Genomic DNA, 22,977 nt, shown 5'->3' with positions numbered 1-22,977 from the left:
TGGTGTGCTGTGAAGCCTTTTTATTTTTTTTCCTCATAGCTAAAACAAAATATCAATTATTCATGGAAACTTAACATTCAAGACTGTAACAGTGTCCCAATGTCACCAAACAGTCTAGGAAACACGGTATAATAAATTTATGACAAAATTGGCCTGGAAGGAAATTTTTTTCCTGGTCAAGTATTTATGGTTTGGCTCACATTATTAATGAAAAGGATGAGTATCCTAAACAACTGTTAGCAGCTTATTTTTGAACTGAGGAGTGTCTTCATATCACTAGAAACACACAACCCTTTTTCAGTTGTCACAGTTTCTGGCTTCAATTACAATTGGGCTAATGATTTGTGTATGTTAATACCTCATAAAAATCACCAAAAAAAAAGATGGTATTGCCCTTGAGCTCAGCTTAATGCTCTTGAAACAGGATGAATATGGTACAACAAATATATATATGTAAAAGTAGTAGTAGTAGTAGTAGTAGTAATAAAAAAATAGTACAAATAATACTTGTTCTCTATCAGAAAATAGTTGTTCCTCAAACTTATTCTGAATACAGTACAATACAATGCTAAGCAGCTGTAGGCATGAAAAGCAATATGATTTTTTTCTTTTTCTCTGGCTTGCAATTCAATATCATGCCCATAAAACCAGTGCTATGCAGAACACTGCAGATGGAAAATATTAAGGGAAAAGGCTACTAAAGGAAACCACCCTTTCACCTTGGACCTATGGGATGGCTATGCATACAGTGGTTAGCATAAATGAAACAGTGATTTACAGCTTGGAACAAAACAGGAAAAGGATAGGAGGGAACATTTATCCAAGCTTAGCTGAATGAACAATAAATTTTGCTTTAAAGATACTCAGATACAGAGATACTTAGGTTCAACTTACAGTATTTAAAGAATGATAAATACAGTTTGATTCTGTAATGTCATGACAGAAAAACATCAAACAAATTATATAAAAGACATTTATCAATTTTGAACTGATGAGTGCAGTGGTGACTGCCAATGATCACAGAAAAGCGTAATTTAAATGCAACTTTCTATGCTGGATGTAGTGTCTTTTATCAAGAAAAAGGGGAAAACCACTAGGAAATGCATCTCACATTCAATTGAAAAAGAGAGATTTAACTGATTAATACTAAGCTATATAATTTCCACATTATTTTAAGATTCTGATAAAAGCACCTGAAAGAGTAGCCTAATTAGGATCTCCATTATTTGAGCTATTTTAGCACAGACAGCATAATTTAGACCTATGTTGTTACCTGTCATAAGCACACTAGCACTCAGAGAACATGCCAAGCTATTAGTTGTACATATCTTTTAATAATGAAAAATTAACGGTAACAAAAGCATGTAATGAGTGTCAGGAGCATCATGTTTGTCAATATATGAAACTCACAAAATTTCCTAATTGTTACTTATAAACTGATCTTTTAGGATCCATTCAATACTTTTAATCTACATAGAATCATAGAATTGTTTTGGTTGGAAAAGACCGTTAAGATCATCAAGTCCAACTGTTAGCATAGCACTGCTAAGTCCACCAGTAAACCATGCCCCTAAGCACCACATCTACACATCTTTTGAATACTTCCAGGGATGGTGACTCAACCACTTCCCTGGGCAGCCTGTTCCAGTGATTGACAATACTTTCAGTGAAGAAATTTTTCCTACTACCCAATCTAAACGTCCCCTGGCGCAACTTGAGGCCATTTCCTCTTGTCCTATCGCTTGTTACTTAGGAGGAGAGACCAACACCCACCTGGCTACAACCTCCTGTCAGGTAGTTGTAGAGAGTGATCAGGTCTCCCCTCAGCCTCCTCTTCTCCAGGCTAAAGGACCCCAGTTCCCTCAGCCGCTCCTCATCAGACTTGTGCTCTAGACCCTTCACCAGCTTCCTTGCCCTTCTTTGGAGATGCTCCAGCACCTATTTACATGTTTACAAGTTAACAGCATTTTATTTGAGACAGTCCTTTTCCCTTTATACAGGCTTCTGCTTTACCTTTTCAGCATATGAATACTTTGAAACACTGAACCTACAATCACAAACACTAAAACAAAAGAACTTTGATGCTTGTTGAGGGCTCTCTCTACTCTTTAAACAATAGAAACAAATAAACCCTAGACTGCTAGTGGTAAACAAAAACTTGCTTCTTGAAGCATCCTTCTGCCCTAATATCAGAGGGGTGAAGATGCATGGCTAAGCAAATCTCAGGCCTACTACTGCTTTCCCAAATTTGAGGTTCTGTATCTGAGATGTGCAAAGAGAATCTTCTATAGTGATATGAGAAAAAATATGGTGCAGGGAACCTGACTATTCATTCTTACTACATCTTTTTTGGTTTAAAAATAGACTTTTAAACATAAGAGCTAGATAATATATGGTACTATATTCATCTTTGTGCCCTCATTTTTGCCCTCCTTTTCATTCTTAGTCAAAGCAAATTTCATTAATTATCTTGAATGCACATCTGCTTCAAATGGAGGTAGAACAAAGATTAGGAAACAAGGAGATACAAAAGACAACTAAGTCCCTAGCAGAAGTAACTTTATTTCTAATGTTTAGTGAAAAATTAGCTAATAATGCACTTGAGGAGCTGGTTACAAAGTTTATCTATCCAGTTTAGCACTGGCAATGCCGTAGCAAACAAATAATGACACAAAAATATTAGGTGTGAAGTAGCTTCGCATTTGCAATGAGTTGCCAAAGAATGTCATATCTACTGCTGGGAAGTTTCCTACCAATACTGTACCTATTACCTCTTTGCTTACTCTAAGGACCATCATTGCCTTCTCACATTCTAGTTGTTGGTGGAAACTAAAAGAGATGGACGGTCTAACAGGTTAAAAAAGACACCACAACCTCATACCCCATTATTGTCAGTGTTTTTTTCTGTAAAAAGACAGATATCCTGTGGTTTACATTTAAATTGGTCAATCCCTGATGCTACCTATATAACAGAACAGGACAATAATACAAATCCCTGTGACCCTACACTCACTGTATAAAAATAATTTCTTTGAGTATATGACATAATCTACGTGTCAATGGAAAAAAAACTTTTACCCGTTAATGAAAGGGACATTAGTCTCAGGACAAGTGAAAATTCACACAGAATATTTAAATGCTTTAAAGGACTTGTATCTGCTATTATTTAAAAATTTCAAGTTTTATGTTTCAATTTTTAGAGTTCAGAGGTTTTTGTATAATTACGTGTCTTAAAGTGACATGTGAATGGTTTGAAAATCATTCTCCCCAGAGTACATCTTCCAGTTGACAGGTGTAACCTTTTCTTATTCAGCCTGGAGCTAGGAAGCATGGATGATAAGTGAGCTGGCAGCCCTCCACTTGCTTATTAAAAAAAAAAAAAAAAAAAAAAAAAAAAAAAAAAAAAAAAAAAAGAGTGGGTGAAGGCAGCCATGTAGTAGACAATGTAACTATCAATATTTCTGCCTTTTTTTTTTTTTTTTTGACATTTACTGAGCTTTCATCTATTTCAAATTACTCAAGCAATCCAGCAGCCTTGTAGGATTAGGCCTACTTTGTAAGCCAAAAGGACTTAAAAGACATCAGAAAAGATCTGTAAATACTTTGGTGCAGCCTTTCTGCAGGTTTGCCTATTGAGGGATAAAATAATTTATGATTCTAGCTGACAACATGCTGTTTGTTACCAAGTGCTTTACAGGATTTACTTTTTCCTTTATCATTTGGCACAAATATTTTGCCACACAAGAAAAGAATTAATTTCACTGTCAGCAGACATATGGACATTACTGAAACTGCATTACCCTGTTCTCCCTTAACATGCCAATGTGACAAGGCTCACAAGGTTTCATTACTATTCTGGTTAGTCAACATACTCAAATTCAAATTTTTTTTTACAAAAGAAAAGGGGTTTCTGTGATGCTTCTGGACACTGGGAGGTTCTGTCTTTGTAGCTAGGAATTTTTAGCTGCTAGAAATTATTGAGTAGCTCACAGCTGAATCTTGGGCAGGTGCAAGAGAGGCCCTGAGGACATGCTGCAATGGGTCCAGTGTTTACTACAAGTCTCCACACTTCAGCAGACTACTGGAAGACTTCCTGACAACCAGCTGCAGCCCTTTTCCATCACACGGCACAATAGAAAGGGTTGCATCTACTGCTTGAGACTTCATGCATTGTGAGAGAAAAATACTGAAACTTCTACACATTAATTTACCAAGACTTAACCAGCTACTTTCCTGAGCTCCCAAGGAAATTATGGTATCAAGAAGAAATTGAATGGAAACAGCAAGAAATATTCTAAAAATATAACTGAATATAGAGATCGGACAGTGAAAAAAACCCCATAGTTAAGCATTATAAAATTACTTACCATCTTCATATAGCTTGTATTTTCAGCAACAATATGCACAAAAGAGATCAACGTGACATGACATTTACATTGAAGACATATGAAAGAATCTCCTCATGGAAACTACTATGTATTTTCTGGGAAAGTTCAAATGCGATTAATGTAAACCTCAGTAAAGAGTTCTAATTTGTGAAGTGGTACATACTCTACTAGAATGCACTTGCTTTCTAGATTATAAAAATAGACACAGTAAGCTAAAACTTTTGCAAGTATACAATAGTTCAATGCAAACTTTCATTTTAAGTGATGCCGGCTTTTGTTTCAACAGCTTCTTCAAATACCTGTACACAAAACAAGAGATGCTCTTATGCATTCTCTCTTAAAACCTACTTATTAGCTGACTTATTCCCACTTATCCACCACTCCAAACAAAGCAAATCATATGCCACTGATGTTTAAAAGGCAGAAATATCAATTTATCAGAAATATCAGTATTAATATTTTTCTTAGGCATTTAGAATAATACCTTTTAATTTATTTTGATTAATCTTAAAAATCTAAAAATGACCTTCCAGAATTCTCTTATGTTGGTGTGACATAACACTATATTTGAAACAAACACGTAATTCTGGAATATCTGTGGAAAAAGGCAAAGAAAATGAGGATCAACATTTCACCTTCTCATTTTGAAGCTCTTGACATGGGTCATTTTACTTCTGTAACCTGTTTAACCATTTTAAACTGAATGCCCAGAAGTCTAGACTTGAATGAAAAAATATGTTTTGACAAATTTAGTGATCCCTGTTTTTCTCCATCCAGCTCTAATGATGTATAGTATGATATAAAACTGGATGGGACAGTCATACACAAGCTCAACAACAAATCTTGCCTGCACTTAGCCTTTAAGGAAATTAATTTCTCTCAATTATTAGCACAAACTTCCCTATCAAAATCTACACATGTGAAAAATGTAGTAAAGAACTACTTCAAGTATATAGGTAGCAGCATGTGTTGAGCTCCAGCAGGAAAAGGGGGCAATTACACAGGCAAAGATTTATCCCAGTTTCAGGTCTCTTTTCTTATAAGAAAAATTCAAAACCGTAAAGCATCTTTGCCTTAGACCTTTCATAATGTCCATCAAATATGCTTAAAGGCTTGGCTCACAATGAACACAAAATCCTTTTTTTTTTTTTTTTTTTTTTTGTTGGTTGGTTGGTTCATGTTTTTGGTTTTCTTTCCAATATAAACATTTGCAAACCTCAAGACCTTTGCCAGTGCAAACTGGCTTGCTGACTGTAAATTGCTGGCCATCCCTGCTTCAAAACAAGTGTCCATGCTCATCTGGCTTTGGAGTGATCTGCTTAAAATAAAAGATATTTGGGCCAACAAAAGCAGCTCAGAATTCAAATACAGCTCATTAAATTCTCCTGCTAATGCTATTCAGGAAAAGGTTACTAGCAAAATGTGTAATCCAGTGGTTTGTACATTAAGCACAGGCCTCAAATACAGTGTTTGACTGGCCAGTAAAATACCACAAACTATTGGGCCAGCAATTCTGTGAGCTGTTCACCAAAGAGATTAGTCATTTTGATGGACTGCCTTGAAGTTGAAAACAAGAATAAAACCTCTGGATCTATTTATCTAAATCAGTTAGTCAGATATATAAGAAAGCCTGCTGCAAAATCCTGATTCCAATCAGAATGGTGGCACATGCTCTGGGCTATGTGGATTGGAATTGTGTTTGAAGCACTGAATCTACTGTGTGCCCGCTGAGTTGGCTAAGGTCCTCTCCAATGTTGTTTTCCAAGCCACAGTTCAAGCTAAGAGAGTTTGCAGCTCTTCAGATAAGTCACAGATGGTCCTCTGCATATTTGAAACACCTCTTTAAACACTTCCTCCTCTGCATGGGACAGAAGGCCAAAATCACTGTTAATTTTTTTCAGGTAGGATGGACTTTCTATCTGTCATGATATACAGCAGAGACACTTGGCTTTGTTTTCTGTAATTGATACATCCATAAATGGTTTGCTCCTGCTGAGTTAGTCAAAATTATTAGAAGAAAGTACTTAATCTTGAACAAAGATTCCCAAATCTTATAAAGTCTGTGGTTACAGTTGAAGTTATATGCATAAATTTCAGATTTCCTGAATTTACTGTATTTTGTACAGTATTGTTCTTTAAATCCTACCCTATAGTCTCTTAACTTTCAGCTTCTGCTGTTTGAAACCAAGTAAATTCTCACACACAATCCCAATGCCTAACACAAACCTATGTTTGCTACTGTGACCTTGCATGGGAAGGCAATGTCTTCTCTTGAAGTCATGGGAATTCACCACTGTTTTGATACTTCTGCATGTGCTCTGAGAGGTGCCTGTGTGTCCCCAGTGACTTCTCCAGTGTCTCCCTTTCCTTTCTATGGAATAAAGTGTGAGTAGGAGAACCAGAAATAAAACTGACAAAGACATGAAGCCCCAGAAGCTCTGTGGGCCACCTCTGTCAGAGACTGGAAGAGTCTGGAGGACAATAAACTGCCACCTATCAGAAAGATGAAAGATAAAAAAATAAATAAGTATATATAACCCTGACAAGTAGATCATCTTTGATTTCTCATAATTATACTCTTTTCCAATGTTCTTTCTTTCCTTTTAATACTAGAACATCCAAAAAGGAATGACCAGTGTTCTTTTAGACAGACAATAGTGCCCATCTAAGGCACTGACCACGTACATATTAGCAGTTCAAAAGATCAACTTACTTAAGCTGGCACAACTTTCAGGAAAAGAAGAATTGCCTAACACGTATGAAACTACTATATCAAATATGACAATGGGACAAATTAAATGTATTTAATGGAAAGCAGGAATTTAGTCACTACAACAAAATTGAATAAAGGAATTTACACATTGGGTTTTGAGTTGCCCTGATGGTGCAGTAAGCCATATACAAGAAAATAAAAAATGCAATACCATAAAACTTAAGTAAATTAAGTCATAAAAATATGAATTCATTCTTTTATGAACTTTCTTGAATTTTTTTTGTAGACACCAGACATAATTTTAGACATCAATGAGCAGAGCCTGGTAAAGACAGCATGCACCTCGTGTTAAGCATTGTGTTGCAAAGCAATGGACCCAGAACCAAAAGAGGAAGGAAAGCCTGCTGTATCCATAATTTGGATAATTCCCTTGCAAATAGTTGAAAATCAACTCTGCTCCAGTCAAAATGCACCCTGTTTGTTTTGGCAGGTTTTAGGTTTGTTGGGGTGAGGGTGGGGGTTGTGCAAAGAATTGTGCTTTGGACAGCACAATGGAGAGGTGAAGTACTTATTGGAAATTCTTAGCTGATAAAAATAACAATGAAAAATAAAATGGCTTTGTATTTCACTTGCAAACCCAACAAGAGAAGATGGAACTTTAGCCTGATTTAGCCTTTTTTTCTACAGTTAATATTGAAAAATGTATTAATCCTTAATCTCACTTCTCCTTTTTAAAGTTATCTAAGAGCCTCTTAACTCTTAAAGCCTAAAAGAGCCTCTAATCAAGAGCAGTACAAAACCTTTTAAGTTAACCAGAACAGCTTGCTTTTATTTCCAATACTTATGTTTCATAGCCACAAATGTGTCCTGGGAAAATAAACTGTGGTAATAAACTGAATCAGCCATATCAATAATTAGAAGTACATGCTTACTGCTTACAAAGAAATACTTAACTTTCAAAATACATTCCCTAGATAAAAAAAAAAAAAAGTATCAATATGTAAACATCACTAAAAGTAAAGATGTTAAATTTACCTTTGTAAACAGTTTTACCTGTATCATAGTGATTTTCCAATAAAAAAACAAGGAAATAGAAAAACTGGAAGAAATACAACAAGCTTTTGCCATGTGGATATATAAATCATTGCATTAATCACAACTGTAAGTCAGCAATCAGCTGAAAGCTCATTGCTGATGCAACAAAATCTTCACATACCATGTCAAACCTGAAAAGTATTTAATGGACAAATGACAAGCTGACAGCTCACTTCTGAAAAGCCTTTTTCCACAACACCAGTCTTCATTTTGAGTGAAGTCTTACCACTCCTCCCACCAACACAGAGTATGTGCTGAACGGTAAATTGCTAGCTGCATCCTCCTGCAATCTTCTATTAAAAGTCTCAGTGTAACTGTGAACTTATTTTTCTTTGAGAACCAAATTCTATTTTAGGGAATGTCTAAATGTATTCCAGCTGAGAGCAGGTGAAAAGACACTCATCTGCCTCTGTTGCTACAATGAGCATCAGGTAACTGAGTCATCAAGAGAATATGGCTTTTCCTTAACGGGATGGGGAGATAGGAGAGGCAAGTTAAAAAGAGTCAGAAGACTTCACCCCCTCTTTTGGCTTGGGAAATGTCAGCTTCTGGTGTGGGACCTGAGAAGGAAGCACAGGAGGACAGAATTCGGTGAGGTTTTTTCTTGCTGTTTTTGGTATTTGTGGCTGTTGAGAAAGGGGAAAGCTTGCACAAAGTATGACCCGGCTGGTGGTCATACTCGCAGAAGCAGCAGCTCAGAGCTTGGAGGACACTTGATGGGGAACTGCAGGCAATGGGGAGGCTTTAGATGTGATGCCCCAAAACAAGTTGTGCCCTTGACAGTGCATCCATAACTGTCCGACAAACTGAAAAGGGTATGTGCGTGTGGAGGTTGCAGAAGAGGAGTTCAATCCATAGGCATAGGATACAGTAGATGAAAAAGGGATGCTTTTTCCTCTCAGTGTAGTGCTTGTTGCTTTTCCAAAACACAAGAACCATCCCAGCACTGACTCTCTGCTCTCTCATGGCACCTTCCTCTACCAAAGCCTCAAAGAAGCTAGGGGTGAGGTGCAGCCATGAGCAACTGAAGCCAAACTGCTCCATGCAGAAACACAGAGCATGCTTCAGACACAGGGAAACTGCGAGTTTAAAATGCCTCAGGCAGAGGAAGCAACTCAATTTGGATTTCTCTTATGTCTAGCAACAGAGGGCAAAAGAAAGGCAAAAACCTTTGCCTTGGTACAAACAACATCTCCTTCTCCAGGAATCTGTAAATCTAGCACATCTGTCCCATGCTTTATTTATGAGTGAATGAAAAACAATTGGATTTGTGTCAGCTAGAATATCTAAATGCTGAAAGCAATGACAGATTTCAGTTTTTCATTTTGGCCATACAAATACATAGTGCATGCTTTACTTTCAGTATGAGACAAAATACACTGGCTTTCCTTCCAGAATTACAATTAAACAGGATGGATACAAACGAACACTTTGGGCACTGCTGGCTTGCATTGCTTGAAATAATGCAGTCTAGAGGCCACCCCAGATGGTGATGATAGTGGAAAAGTAAAACTGCCACCTTTTCTTTTCTTTTTGATGACTTTGAATCTAAGACCAGCACTTTATCTTTACTTCTCATTTTTCTAATGTTAATAGAAATATAGCAGTAGAGCTACAAATAGCAACCAAAAAAGCAAATCTTCTATCTTGCCTGTGGGGTGAAGTCAAACTATACACTAGTTAAAGAAGGGAATTATCTTGTATGCAAGGATTTTCTACAGTGGAGATTAGAGGTGAGTAATTCTTTCCATGTATCATCCTCCCTCCTTTACCCCATGAATAGCTCCCATAAAGAGGAAAGTTCAAGAAAGTGTGAACTGATTAACAGGTTAACTGAACACTCTAGTAACTTATAAGAACGCATCAGCAGTAACTAAAATGTGGTTTCTGTCTTAGAGGTTTTAATTGAAATACAAGTCTTCTGCTGTTCAGATAGTAATTCTTTAATAAATCTATGCGTAGAAGCAATTAGTAATAATTTTATTTTATTGCAGCTGTCAAATAGTAGCAGTAAAAAAACTAAGTAGGATGATGGTGTCTCAGATATTATTTTTTTCCTTTTAAAAAACAGGCAATCAGAAAAAAGTACGATAAAAGCTTTTGGAGGAGGATCAATATGCTCTTGATCTTGATCAAGATTACACCACAAAGTTCTCCCTCAGAAAATTACAAGATTAAACAGATAAAACCCCTTTGTTTAATAGGATTTTTAAATAATGGCCTGTTAACTGAGATTAGAAGGAAAATCCAAGGATGTTATTTACATCATCTGCATTAAGTAAAATGTAATTCCTTATGTTTGATTCTATAAGAAATAGCCAGTATACTAATCATGTTTAATAATATTTAAATTTCTCATTTAATTTTTCAACAATTAAGAAAACTATGTTTAAAACTCCACTAAGGTGACATATCTTTAGTAAATTTAAAATCCAGCTTATATTCAGAAATCACACTTATTCATACGTATACAGGCTACCTTTCAGTACTTGCAAAAATACATGGGTACTTGAAAAACTATTTCCAAACAAAAAGCAACTGAAATAATCACCACTTGATTTAACGCTCTTACAATAGACTTTTCCTTTCATTTCTTCTGTCATACGTTACTAATGATAAATTGATGGGTTTTGATGGAAGTTACAAAAGTAAAATATGTATTAATCACATAATTTAATCTTTCTTACTGCTAAATCAGTTATGCTGTATGTGGTGTATTTCAGGTTCACTTGCACCTTTCAAATGAGATTGTAATACAGCAACTATGTGCAAGGCCACTGCATCTATCTTTTGTTTGTTCCACTCTATTGCTTAGGCTGATGACTGACACTAGGTGGACCCACATGCATAAGCCCTTCAACTTCATTGGCAGTACAGCCTGGACCACTAGTGGGATACCTACATCAGCAAGAAAGCAAACTACATGTGATTTGCAGACATACCCCATGGTAAAGACAGTGATGACTTGTACTGTCTCTTAGTAGACACCCAAGAGTGTGTCTACACCCCCCTGGGTGCACACACTATGGAAGGTTGGGGTGCGGTGTTCCCATCCCAATAGCATCTTGTATCCCACCTGCCTGGTGAGTCTCAGCTCCTGTGAGGGCAGGCAGACTCACAGCCAGGGTGGAGCATTTTAATTATAGTACATGCTTTTACTTGGGAAAATGATCATCTGAAAAATCCCCAGTGTAAAATAATAAGTAGTGATTTGTCATTTTATTTCTTCTGGTATTGCCGGAATACTTCCATCAAGGTATTGTTTAACAGATCATATTATTGCCACGTGATGTTTCCTATTTTCTTTGTGAAAAATGCAAATATTCTCTCCATGGAAATGTATATTGATGTTCCTAAAACCCTGCCAACCTGTTGATCTTTTCTGCTACTGTTCCATGACTACTTTGAGTGACCAGGAGGCACTCCCATATTTTTATCTTTTCCTAAAGAAAGAGTTTGGGGTTTTTTCCTCTTTTAAAAAATAATAATAATAATAAAAAAATCTGAGACATGCACAGAAATCTGTTTCTTTTCTGAAGTGCAAAGTTCACTAGCTGTGACAGCACAATTGTCCCTTGGTGTCAGATGGCACAGCATTAATTATTACAGAAAATACATAAAGCAGTGATACTCAAATCCTAATGGACAAAAGAGTTATCCATTAATTTTAAGAAGGCTATAGCGAGGAATCCTAGGTTGAACATAGAAAATAAGATGAGATTTTAATGACTATACATCATTAACCACTTTAAGGTGTATTTCAAACTCATAAATACATCATATTTTGTACCCACTGCACAAATCAAATAGAGGGCCAGAACTTGCTAAATAATCTATTTAATAATTTATTTATAGAATATCTAAATGCAAAAAACTGCAAAGGATTGAAATAGATGCTCTGATATTTAACCCAGGGTTTAGTTAATAAAAGCTTGCCTTACCTAAAATTTCAGTGTTTTAAACTTACTGTCTTTAGCTTTAGCTGACCTACTGAGATTAATTTTTGCAAGTTTCACTGTACTTCCAAGAGGTATATTTTCTTTATCTAGTACTTTATTTCATTAAACCTGTTAAATGCACAACTAACGATTAAATTGATGCATTTTAAAGATAATATGAAGATAATATAAGACTTTTCAAAACAAATAGCAAAATTATTATATTTGCTTAAGCCCTCTACCTGGATGTCCTGGTTCTGGCAAGGATAGAGTTAATTTCCCAAGGAGCCAGGACAGGTGACCCAAGCTGGCTGGGGGCTATTCCATATGATGTGACATCATGCTCACCATCAAAGGGGGCTAGTCTGGGCAGGGGTGAGTTGTGCAGGGGCGAGTTTGGCGTGGCTCCCAGACGGGTTGAGCATCCAGTTGGTCGGTCCTGGGATCGGTAAACTGTTCTCTGTTATCACCCACTGTTACTATCTGTTATCAGTACTGTTGTTGATTGTTTTCCCTCTCCCTTGCTGTCCCAGTAAACTGCCCTTATCCCAACCCTCCAGGCTTTGCCGTTGTTTTTCCCTTCTCCTCCCCATCCCGCCGGGGGAGGGGTGAGCGAGCGGCACGAGGCACTTAGCTACCGGCTGGGGTAAACCATGTCAGTCCTTTTTGGCGCCCAACGTGGGGCCCAAGGCGTTGTGATAACGACAAGTCTGACCCAAGTGTGTTAAAAAAAAGTTAAAAAAAAGTTGTTATAAGCATTTATAATGTTATTGAAACAGGCGCTGGTCATAATGATGTTCTGTTTGGTCACATGGCTCTGGTTTGTAAACCCGTGTTTACTCTATGTAATCCCTGCGGCGCTGTTTATCACCTCTGGGAGAGGGGTTCCTGTTCTCATATTGTTGTATTGTGTGATAATGACTTATGATAAGATATCATCTACAGTCATGAGTCTGAGCTGGTACTTGTATGTAGCATTTCGGTCAGGCCCGTACCTCGGTCAACATCCTTCAGAATCGATTAATAATTGCACCCAATCTATAGGAAAGACAGGGGGGGATACCTTCTCCCACTCTTTCACCTTCCCTTTTCCCTTCTGGTTGGTTACAACAATTTTTGAGAATTTTGAATACCCTTGGAATGTTCAGGCCAGTATATTCCTATTGCTAGTTCTCCTGAATGTTTTCCCACTCCTGTTCAGGGTTAGCAAAAATTGTTTCAAGACTACCACCCAGGGATCTTCCCCCAGGCTGAATGATCAGGACTGGCATGGCATGTGGGAGAGTATGGGTGGGTATCTAGAGACCTTTTCACCCCCAATGGTTTGGAGCTTCACTCCCAAACAACTGCAAGACCCTGATAAAATGGTAGAATATTTGAAAGAATAATGCTGTGGGAATTCTAAGGAGACACAACTTAGTGTGCTGTGCTGGGCCCTGGCCACAATCTATCAAACACTGCTTGATAGTAGACAGCACCATCCAGAAAGAGAGAGAGCAGACGCTCAAGCACTGCAGCTGCCCAAGCCCCTGCAACAGGCACTGTAGCCGAGCCAAAAGATCAACCCATACCAGTATCCATTTCCCCTATACACAAAGAGAAATACACAAGGAAATTGGTTCACCTAGTGAGAGATGATGATGAACTGGGACCATCACGAGAACAAGAAGAGCCAGAACCAGAAGTGATCACCTGATCCCTGTCCCTGAGTGAGCTGCGAGATACGCGGAAAGATTTCAGCCGCCTTCCAGGGGAGCACATTATTACCTGGCTGCTCTGCTGCTGGGATAACGGGGCCAGTAGCCTGGAACTGGAGGGCAGGGAGGCCAAGCAGCTAGGATCCTTGCCTAGGGAAGGGGGCATTGACAAGGCAATTGGGAAGAAGGCACAGGCCCTTAGCCTCTGGAGGCAACTCCTGTCAAGTGTGAGGGAGAGGTATCCTTTCAGCGAAGATGTCGTATGTCGGCCAGGCAAGTGGACCACCATGGAGAGAGGTATCCAATATCTGAGGGAATTAGCTGTGCGGGAGATGGTTTATTAGGATCCGGACAATGCACAGTTGCCAACAGACCCCGATGAAGTCCAGTGTACCCGACCCATGTGGCGAAAATTTGTACGAAGTGCACCATCATCATACACCAACTCACTGGCAGTAATCGACTGGAAAAGTGAAGAGGCACCCACGGTGGATGAAGTGGCTGGCCGACTCTGGCAATATGAAGAGAGCCTTTCTTCCTCCCTCGTCTCAGCTGTGGAGAAACTGTGCCAGGATGTCCGGCAACTCAAGGAGGATATATCTTACTCCCCACCTGCACAGACCCATATTTCAGCTGTTAGGAGTAAGCGTTTTTCTGCTCCAGAGAGGGGATATGGAGCACACACACCACGAGGTATCCTGTGGTTTTACCTGTGTGACCATGGAGAAGACATGAGGAAATGGGATGGGAAGCCTACCTCCACCCTGCAGGCACAAGTGCGTGAGCTACAAGGCAAGACAGCTGTACAAAGGGACTCTTCCAGAAAAAATGCTGCTCCAGTTTCCACCGGGCAGCCCCCCAGATCAAGTGGAAGGCCTGATCGCACTTATGACCCTCTTGAAGGGACTTCTAAGTCCTTTCTGCAAGAGATGAGCAGTGACTATGACGAGCAGGATTAGAGGGGCCCTGCCTCCAGCCAGGTGGAGGAAAGGGACAATAGGGTTTATTGGACTGTGTGGATCTGATGGCCTGGCACATCAGACCCACAAGAGTACAAGGCCCTAGTGGACACTGGTGCACAGTGTACCCTAATGCCATCAAACTATGAAGGGGTGGAACTGATCTCTATTTCTGGTGTGACGGGGGGATCCCAACAGTTGACTCTGTTGGAGGCTGAAGTAAGTCTAACTGGGAATGAGTGACAAAAGCACCCCATTGTGACTGGGCCAGAGGCTCTGTGCATCCTGGGCATAGACTACCTCCGGAAAGGGTATTTCAAAGACCCAAAAGGTTACAGGTGGGCTTTTGGCATAGTTGCCTTGGAAGTGGAGGAAATTGAACCATTGTCTAGTTTGCCCAGTCTCTCGGAGGACCCTTCTGTTGTAGGGTTGCTGAGGGTTGAAGAGCAACAAGTGCCAATTGCTACCACAGCTGTGCACCGGCGGCAATACCGCACCAACCGAGACTCCCTGGTTCCCATCCACAAGCTAATTTGTCAACTGGAGGGTCAGTGAGTGATCAGCAGAACCCGCTCACCCTTTAACAGTCCCATATGGCCAGTGCGGAAGTCCAATGGAGAGTGGAGGCTGACGGTAGACTATCGTGGCCTGAATGAAGTCACACCGCCAATGAGTGCTGCCATGCCAGATGTGCTGGAACTTCACTATGAACTGGAGTCAAAGGCAGCCAAGTGGTACACCACAACTGATACAGCTAATGCATTTTTCTCAATCCCTTTGGCAGCAGAGTGCAGGCCACAGTTTGCCTGCACTTGGAGGGGCGTCCAGTACACCTGGAATCGACTGCCCCAGGGGTGGAAACACAGCCCCACCATTTGCCATGGACTCATCCAGACTGCACTGGAAAAGGGTGAAGCCCCAGAGCACCTGCAATACATTGATGACATCATTGTATGGGGAAACTCAGCAGAAGAAGTTTCTGAGAAAGGGAAGAAAATAATCCAAATCCTGCTGCAGGCTGGCTTTGCCATAAAACGAAGTAAGGTGAAGGGGCCTGTGCAGAAAATCCAGTTTTTAGGAATAAGGTGGCATGATGGGCGGCGTCAGATCCCAATGGATATTATCAACAAAATAGCAGCCATGTCTCCACCAACCAACAAAAAGGAGACACAGGCCTTCCTAGGTGTTGTGGGTTTCTGGCGAATGCACATTCCGAATTATAGTTTGATAGTAAGCCCTCTCTACCACGTAACCCAGAAGAAGAATGATTTCAAACGGGCCCCTGAGCAATGACAAGCTTTCGAACAAATTAAACAAGAAATAGTTCATGCCGTAGCTCTTGGGCCAGTCCAGGCAGGACCAGATGTAAAACATGTGCTGTACACCACAGCCAGGGAGAATGGCCCTACCTGAAGTCTCTGGCAGAAAGCACCAGGGGAGACTCGAGGTCGACCCCTGGGGTTTTGGAGTCAAGGATACAGAGGATCCGAGGCCCGCTACACTCCAAAGGAAAAGGAGATATTGGCAGCCTATGAAGGGGTTCGAGCTGCTTCAGAGGTGATTGGCACTGAAGCACAGCTCCCCTTGGCACCCCGACTGCCAGTGCTGGGTTGGATGTTCAAAGAGAGGGCTTCTTTGTAGATCACACAAGATTTGTGCTATCAGAAAGAAAACACAGGCATAATGACATGTCTGTAGTCCTCTGTAAATGTTACCATTTGTGACCATCAGTATAGCAACAGCAAAAATTCTATGTTTTCTTATAATTGACCTTCAATTATTCACGTTTTCATAATAGGTATTTTCTTAACAGATAATTTTTTTTTTTTTAATTATACAATTCTGATCATGGCCACAGGGCTGAAATTAGTTTGTACTTACCTCAAATGCCCACATTTTATACAGCTGGTGTCACGTTACACACTACACATTACATCACGTCTCTGTTTTAAAGATGTTCTGGGCTATGAACCACACGTTTCTCTGTCTGCATTAGAGACACATGGAGGACAAGTAATGTATCACACATAATTAGTTCTCAGCTGAAAAGAAATACTTTATTCTAAACTATTTTATTAGTAATTAAAAAGCTGGAAGTCGTCCTACGACTTATTCTGAAGAAAACTGCAAGATCAGCTTCTCGTTCAGGATCCCAGTGTACTGCCTGAGAGGTTTCTGGGCCCCACAGAGGTGAATACAGCACCCATATAAATGTTGCACAGTGTTTTCACAGAGATTTCTAATACAAAGTATTTCAAGGCAAAATTCTCTGTCGAACTTGCCCACACAACTTATGGAGAGAAATCTTGGGTACCTTTTAGACTTCAAGAGTGTTGACCTGCAGGGATGAGTTGCAGAACTGGCCCCAGCAGCACCCATTTATCTTGTCTGCCTGTGTGGTGCCAAATAAGCAGCACCTTTGCTGGAGGACCCTCTGGGAGCAGATAGGATTTGTAAAGAGAATGAAGCCATCATTTGGCTATGACATCAATTGAAGGCAGTGATGATCATTTGAGCACCATCTTTCCCAAAACTCTTATTGCTGAATACTTCTGAAGAAAGCAAACTGTTTACACATTCTTAACTAAAATTCCCAAGACACGAGGTAGTGTATGAAAACAAAATGTCACATCACGACTTCAGTTTTGCTTTTATAGGCAGGTATAAGGTATCAGTCAACTGAAAGGATAATCTTTATGACCCATTTCCATGAAAAGTAATTTCAGCTAGACTATGCCAAATATTCAAGAAAAAGCAACCACTTCCAGTAAAACTGAGCAGTGAGGAACACTGCTCTTTCAAATGGCAAAAAGAAAAAGGAAATACTTAGAGTTTTGTTCCTAGACATATCTGAAGTTTTCCAAAGTTTTCAAAAATTTTTTAGGATTTCAGGTAGTGATGCAGTACAAACACACTAGTTTGAAGTTCATCCAGTCCTATCTAACATGTCACAAGTTAAACCTGATGGCACAGATGCCCAGAAAACCACACAAGTACAAAATTCAAAATTACTGTCTTGAAATGTCTGTGTTTAGTGACTACTGAATCCTGGAGATGCCTTTACTTAATAAAAGCTGTAGCTTGCAACCTTACATATTTTGCATTTTGTAGATATGCAAAAGCATTTTGCAGGGCTGAGCTATTTTGCTCAGCTGACATTCATGGCTGACTGCAATTCAGAAACAAGGATTCTTGTAGCTAGTTTCCCTGTGAACATAGATTTTCTGAGTAAAAACTGACCAGATCAGGTCCACTCAAAATGATTACATTTTTTTCCTTTTCAAATGCATCTAGAGAAAGCATATAGAAGAGAGAGGGAAGGCAGAAAAGAGAGGAAGAAAGAAATGAAACTAGTAATGAGAAAAGCAATGTTCATTTCCCTCCTGTGACTGGATTTTAACTCCAGTCTTCTATTTAGAAGACAATCATGATTCCCAATTACAAATTACACTGCGTATCGGATTTTCCTCCATTGTTTTCACTGAAACTATGCAACTTTTGCAGAAAATAATGTATCAGTCATTCAGCAAGAGAGAGCATGACTGCACTACAAGTGATGGGAGGATTCTGGTGAAAGAGGATTGTAAACAAAGAAACAAATTTTATGCTAAATCTAGACTTGCTCCCTCCTCATTTCTCACCTAATACTATGCTACCCAAAAGGATTTTGACAGCTACCCTAGGGCACTAAGCAGAGAAATTTTAAGGAAAAATGCTCTCTCAGGACCTGAAATGGGATGTTTTCAGTGGATCTGCCAGCACCTTCCTTAAACTGAATATGCTTCAAACACCAAAAGGTCTTTCAATTTTTAATATTAGGTTTCAGTAGGATCCCTGAAATATAGTATGGAAAATTGGAAAAGGCAATTTGGATCTGTTGTGTGAGACTGGATCAAAATGAAAACGGTTTTGAACAAATCTCCCCTTGGCCAAGACATCCCTCCAGGCTTTCTCTACATTCAGTATTTTTTTGGTGGCTTCCTACAAGTGAATAATCCTCAAAAACCTACCTTTTTGTTTTTTATAAATGTGTCTTCCTTGGAGTCTGCCAGTGCAACAGTGCTAAATTTTCCCTGCCCATTCCAAAATTTCCATCCACATGCCCAAACATCTTGCTCTGCAACACCCGTTGCTTTTCTCCCAAGAGGCATAGTCTACCCTTATTACCTGCTGTACCTGCAGTACCTATACAGTGCCCAAAAACTAAAATAAAAAAAGGATAGACAGAACAGTTATACCAGCAGACGCATAAGATGGTTCTAACACAGTCACTGCAATTTACCCCATGAAACTAAACAGGACAAAATGACAGTCTTATTATGAAGTCAAGCCCAAATCATCCATATCATTGCCTCCTCATTTTATATTCTTCTCGGCTGCTTTGACTGGTAGTTTCTTGAGCATTTGCAAGACACAAGGAAGATTAGTATTCCTTGTAAATGCCTAACTTTTTGGTATATAGCAATATAAGACAGCAAGTAATATACCCAGTTAGATACTCTTCCGGGATCTATTGACCACTAATAAAGAAATTGATAGATAGATACATAGATAGATAGATAAAAGAAACATACTCCTATAGATGGGAGCAATAGAAAATGCCAGATAATATTTTTCTCAGATGTTTCTCTGGATAAGTTTTCCAGGTAACTGGACCCCTGAAAAAAGAGTCAAGATTAGGGAAGCAATCAGAAACTAGGTTTCATGTCAATCAAGTTACTGCAGTAAGAGACTTGGAAAGCAATCAAGTGCTGAGATTTCACATAATTTCTACCTATTTGCATTCACCTGTACATGTAAAGAGCCTGAGATGCTGTCTATAGCCATTTAATCACCACAATTCTCAACCTTTCATCTAGCGTGAACATTTTATGAGCTGGCTTTGGGATTATCTTATGCACTTGTGATTTTCCCTCTCTGCAAGACAAATGAGAGCGCAAAGTAAACGAAAACTTCCATGAAAAATTATCCTACAAGATCTGCTGTTACTTCAGAAATTACAATAATTTTGATCTGTAGAAAGAGCACACTGCATCACTGCGTTGCTTTATCACCTGTGATATTCAAGACAACAATGACTGTCGGTGCTATTGGAATGCTGTGGTAATATTTGCAAAGTAATTCTAAATGTCCAACACTTTTAAAAAATGTTGAATTGCTATTGAAACAAATGAACTCAGAGGAGACTAACTGAAATGCAACTTTATGTGTTCTGCAAGTTTCCAAAAAAACAAAAACTATACTCTACAAGTATTATTAGTAAACTAAAAAAGGAAATATTTTTAATAGGCAAAAAATAACTAGGAAAGCAAGCATCTTCTTTTGACCAAGTCACTTCCTATGTAGTACCCATCTCTCAAAAACTACATCCAGTCATTAACCTGGTGCACTACTAAATGAATTCAATGGGTCAGAGCATCTACAGACAGTACACTGACACAATATCAACAAATACTGGAGCGACAGAAGGCACATTCATATGTTTTTGTGTTAAGGAATGGAAAGAAAGGCACTATTGTGCTCAAAGACATTATTATGTGATAAATCAAGGAAGCAAGTGAATGTTAAATTATAATACCACTGATAGTGTCATTAACTAAAACTAATGAAAATTCTGATGGTTATAGTCTCTACTCCAACTATAAACAACAGTGACATATGGTACAAATAATATAGCAACATGGTGTTTTCATTTCAATTCACAAAGCAACAAAATTAAGAACGTATGTGGTGGTGGTAAGACTGAATCAACTGTGGAAAGCATTCAGTGAACAGCCTGAAGGGACAGACTCATACACTTAGAGCAGGAAAAAGAATGGTGCTAAACATGACTTCAGACAATACTCAGTGTTAACACAGGAAGACTGAAACACAGTCTGCAAATTTATGAGAGAAATTCAGACTCACAGAAACATACACTTCATCTTCTTGCCACTTTTCAACTAATTCAAGAAAATTAAGACCAAACCATCCAGAACCACTGCATACATGAGGGAATTTTAATATAGCTTTCTCCAGATTGCTAAATCCGAAATAGCCCATGGCATACACATGCATCAATACCTACCTTTCATGGTACATTAATCTCTGAGCAAAACCAGGCTTAATACATGGTTTAGAAAATTTGTATTAACAATCTCAAACATATCTTCTGGAGAGGATTTCATGATTAAACTAGACATTATTATTATTAGTCCATTAGTGAAACTCCACATGTTGATGGATGCTGAAATAGGCAGTAACTTTCTAAGCCAATTTCTTCAGATCATTTTAGTTACCTCCAACCATCTCATAGAGATAACAAAATGAGAGAAAAACTGAAGGTGGAAGGAATAGGTGGAGTCCAATACAGAGCAGAGCAGGCTTTACAGTGGACCAGGTTTCTCTGGGCCTCGTCCTAAAGAAATTTGAATGTTTCCAGGGATGGATACAACATGGCACTCTGGGCATCTGCCTCCAGTGTTTACCTGCTCTCTGCATAAGAAATATATATACATACCTCTGTTTTCTGATGCTTGAATGCATAACTGTTCAAAATTCTCAAAATCTGGAAGTGTTCAAGGCCAGGTTGGATGGGGCTTTGAACAACATTTTCTAATGGAAGGTGTCCCTGCCCATGGCAGGGAGTTGGAACTAGATGATCTTTAAGGTCCCTTCCAACCCAAACCATTCTGTGATTCTATGATTCTATAATATTTGGATATCATTAAGCCAGTAGTTATAAAATAAAATTATTAATCTAAAAAGGAATCTGAAACTAAGACTTTGTATGTCCACAGTCTTCAGAATAGGGATTTTGAACATAACCTGATGGGGATTCTATATTTACTGTTTCTTTGAGAGTCTCTGCAATGCATATGTCTACAGTCAACCAAGCAGTCAAGAGTTTCTTCATAAGTGAACCTGTTGTTTTTTTGTAAAAAATACCTTTTTAGAGTAAGATGATTTCAGTGTTCTTTGCTGTTGAAGGATATGGAAGAAAAGGAAGCCTTTTCAGAATTTAATATCTTTATTTTTCACAACAGAATTCTTAATTTATTGCTTAGAAAATATGCTGAAGGCTCTTAAAACATTTTCATTTTCTTCTATTCTCAAAAAAAAAATCTACTCTTTTATTCTTCAAAAAACCCCTATCTATAATAGTAAGTAGCCAGCCTATTTTGTTCTTTCACTGTCTATGCTAAAATGTTTGCATGACTTTTGATTGAAATTATGCTGTACCTGCGAGCACACATAGCTGAAAGAGACCAAATGTTAGCCTTTCCTAATCATGTCTATTTTCCACCCGCCCTGCATGGTTTCTCCACCCGCAGGTCACTAAGCTATTTTGCTCTTCCTTCCCCTTTACGTAATTTTTCTTCTTCCTCAGATTATGAATTTCAACATAATGTGTGTGGGGGGGGGGGGGGTGGGGGGGTTGGGGGGGGGGTGTTCAAGTAGAAGCAATCTTTACAAGCATAAGCATCTAAAAGTGTACAAATGTGGTTTTTTTTACAATATTATTATCTAGCAAATTAAAGATAATTTTCATTAGAAACACAGATGTCTGCAGAATTCACATTAGAATACAAGAAGAAAAATTGTTTACAGCAACATTCTTTTGGAGATGTTAGTAAATTATAAAAAGGAAAAACATAATAACTCTTTGAAACGCAAAATTATTCCTAGGTCTTTTAAAAATAGGTATTTGACACAGAAAGAATTCTAGATACTGTAGCAAGTCCAATTTCAGGCTCTCTTCACAAAATAAAGGTATCAAGTGGAGTTACATCACTGAAATGTATATAGTTTTGTAATTTTCAACATCTCTTTCATTTTTGCTATGTGCATTTGTAAACAGATCTTTGTTCTGAGAATAGACACTTCAGTGTATTTTTCAAAATATATCTGTATCCCTGAAATTTTTCAGAAGATATAGGAATTTCATCAATGTGAAAATACCTAAGAAATATCTACTGGTCTGCATTACAAAGCAATACCAGTTATATGGTATCTCCTTTATGTTTCTTTTACCTACTATGAATATGGAGAATAAATCCCACTGACAGAAGTGAATTGTTTCTATGCAAAATAGTACAAGCCTTGGTAATTTATAAATCAGAGTGAGGTTTCAATCAATCAGCAATACAGTGCTAACAGCTCTGGAGAACTGCATATCTGAAAAAAATCAATATGGTACAGAACAGC

General features: G+C 38.6%; 1 protein-coding gene across 8 annotated transcripts in view; it reads right to left on the bottom strand.

Annotated features, from left to right (window-relative positions):
- PRR16 (proline rich 16) overlaps positions 1-22,977 on the bottom strand; it is a 168,626-nt gene that overhangs the window by 6,193 nt on the left and 139,456 nt on the right. The gene's annotated exons all lie outside the window — the stretch shown is intronic.

Source organism: Balearica regulorum, chromosome Z (genome assembly GCF_011004875.1).
Source record: "Balearica regulorum gibbericeps isolate bBalReg1 chromosome Z, bBalReg1.pri, whole genome shotgun sequence".
Lineage (NCBI taxonomy): Eukaryota > Metazoa > Chordata > Aves > Gruiformes > Gruidae > Balearica > Balearica regulorum.
This window is presented reverse-complemented; position numbering and strand designations above follow the sequence as displayed.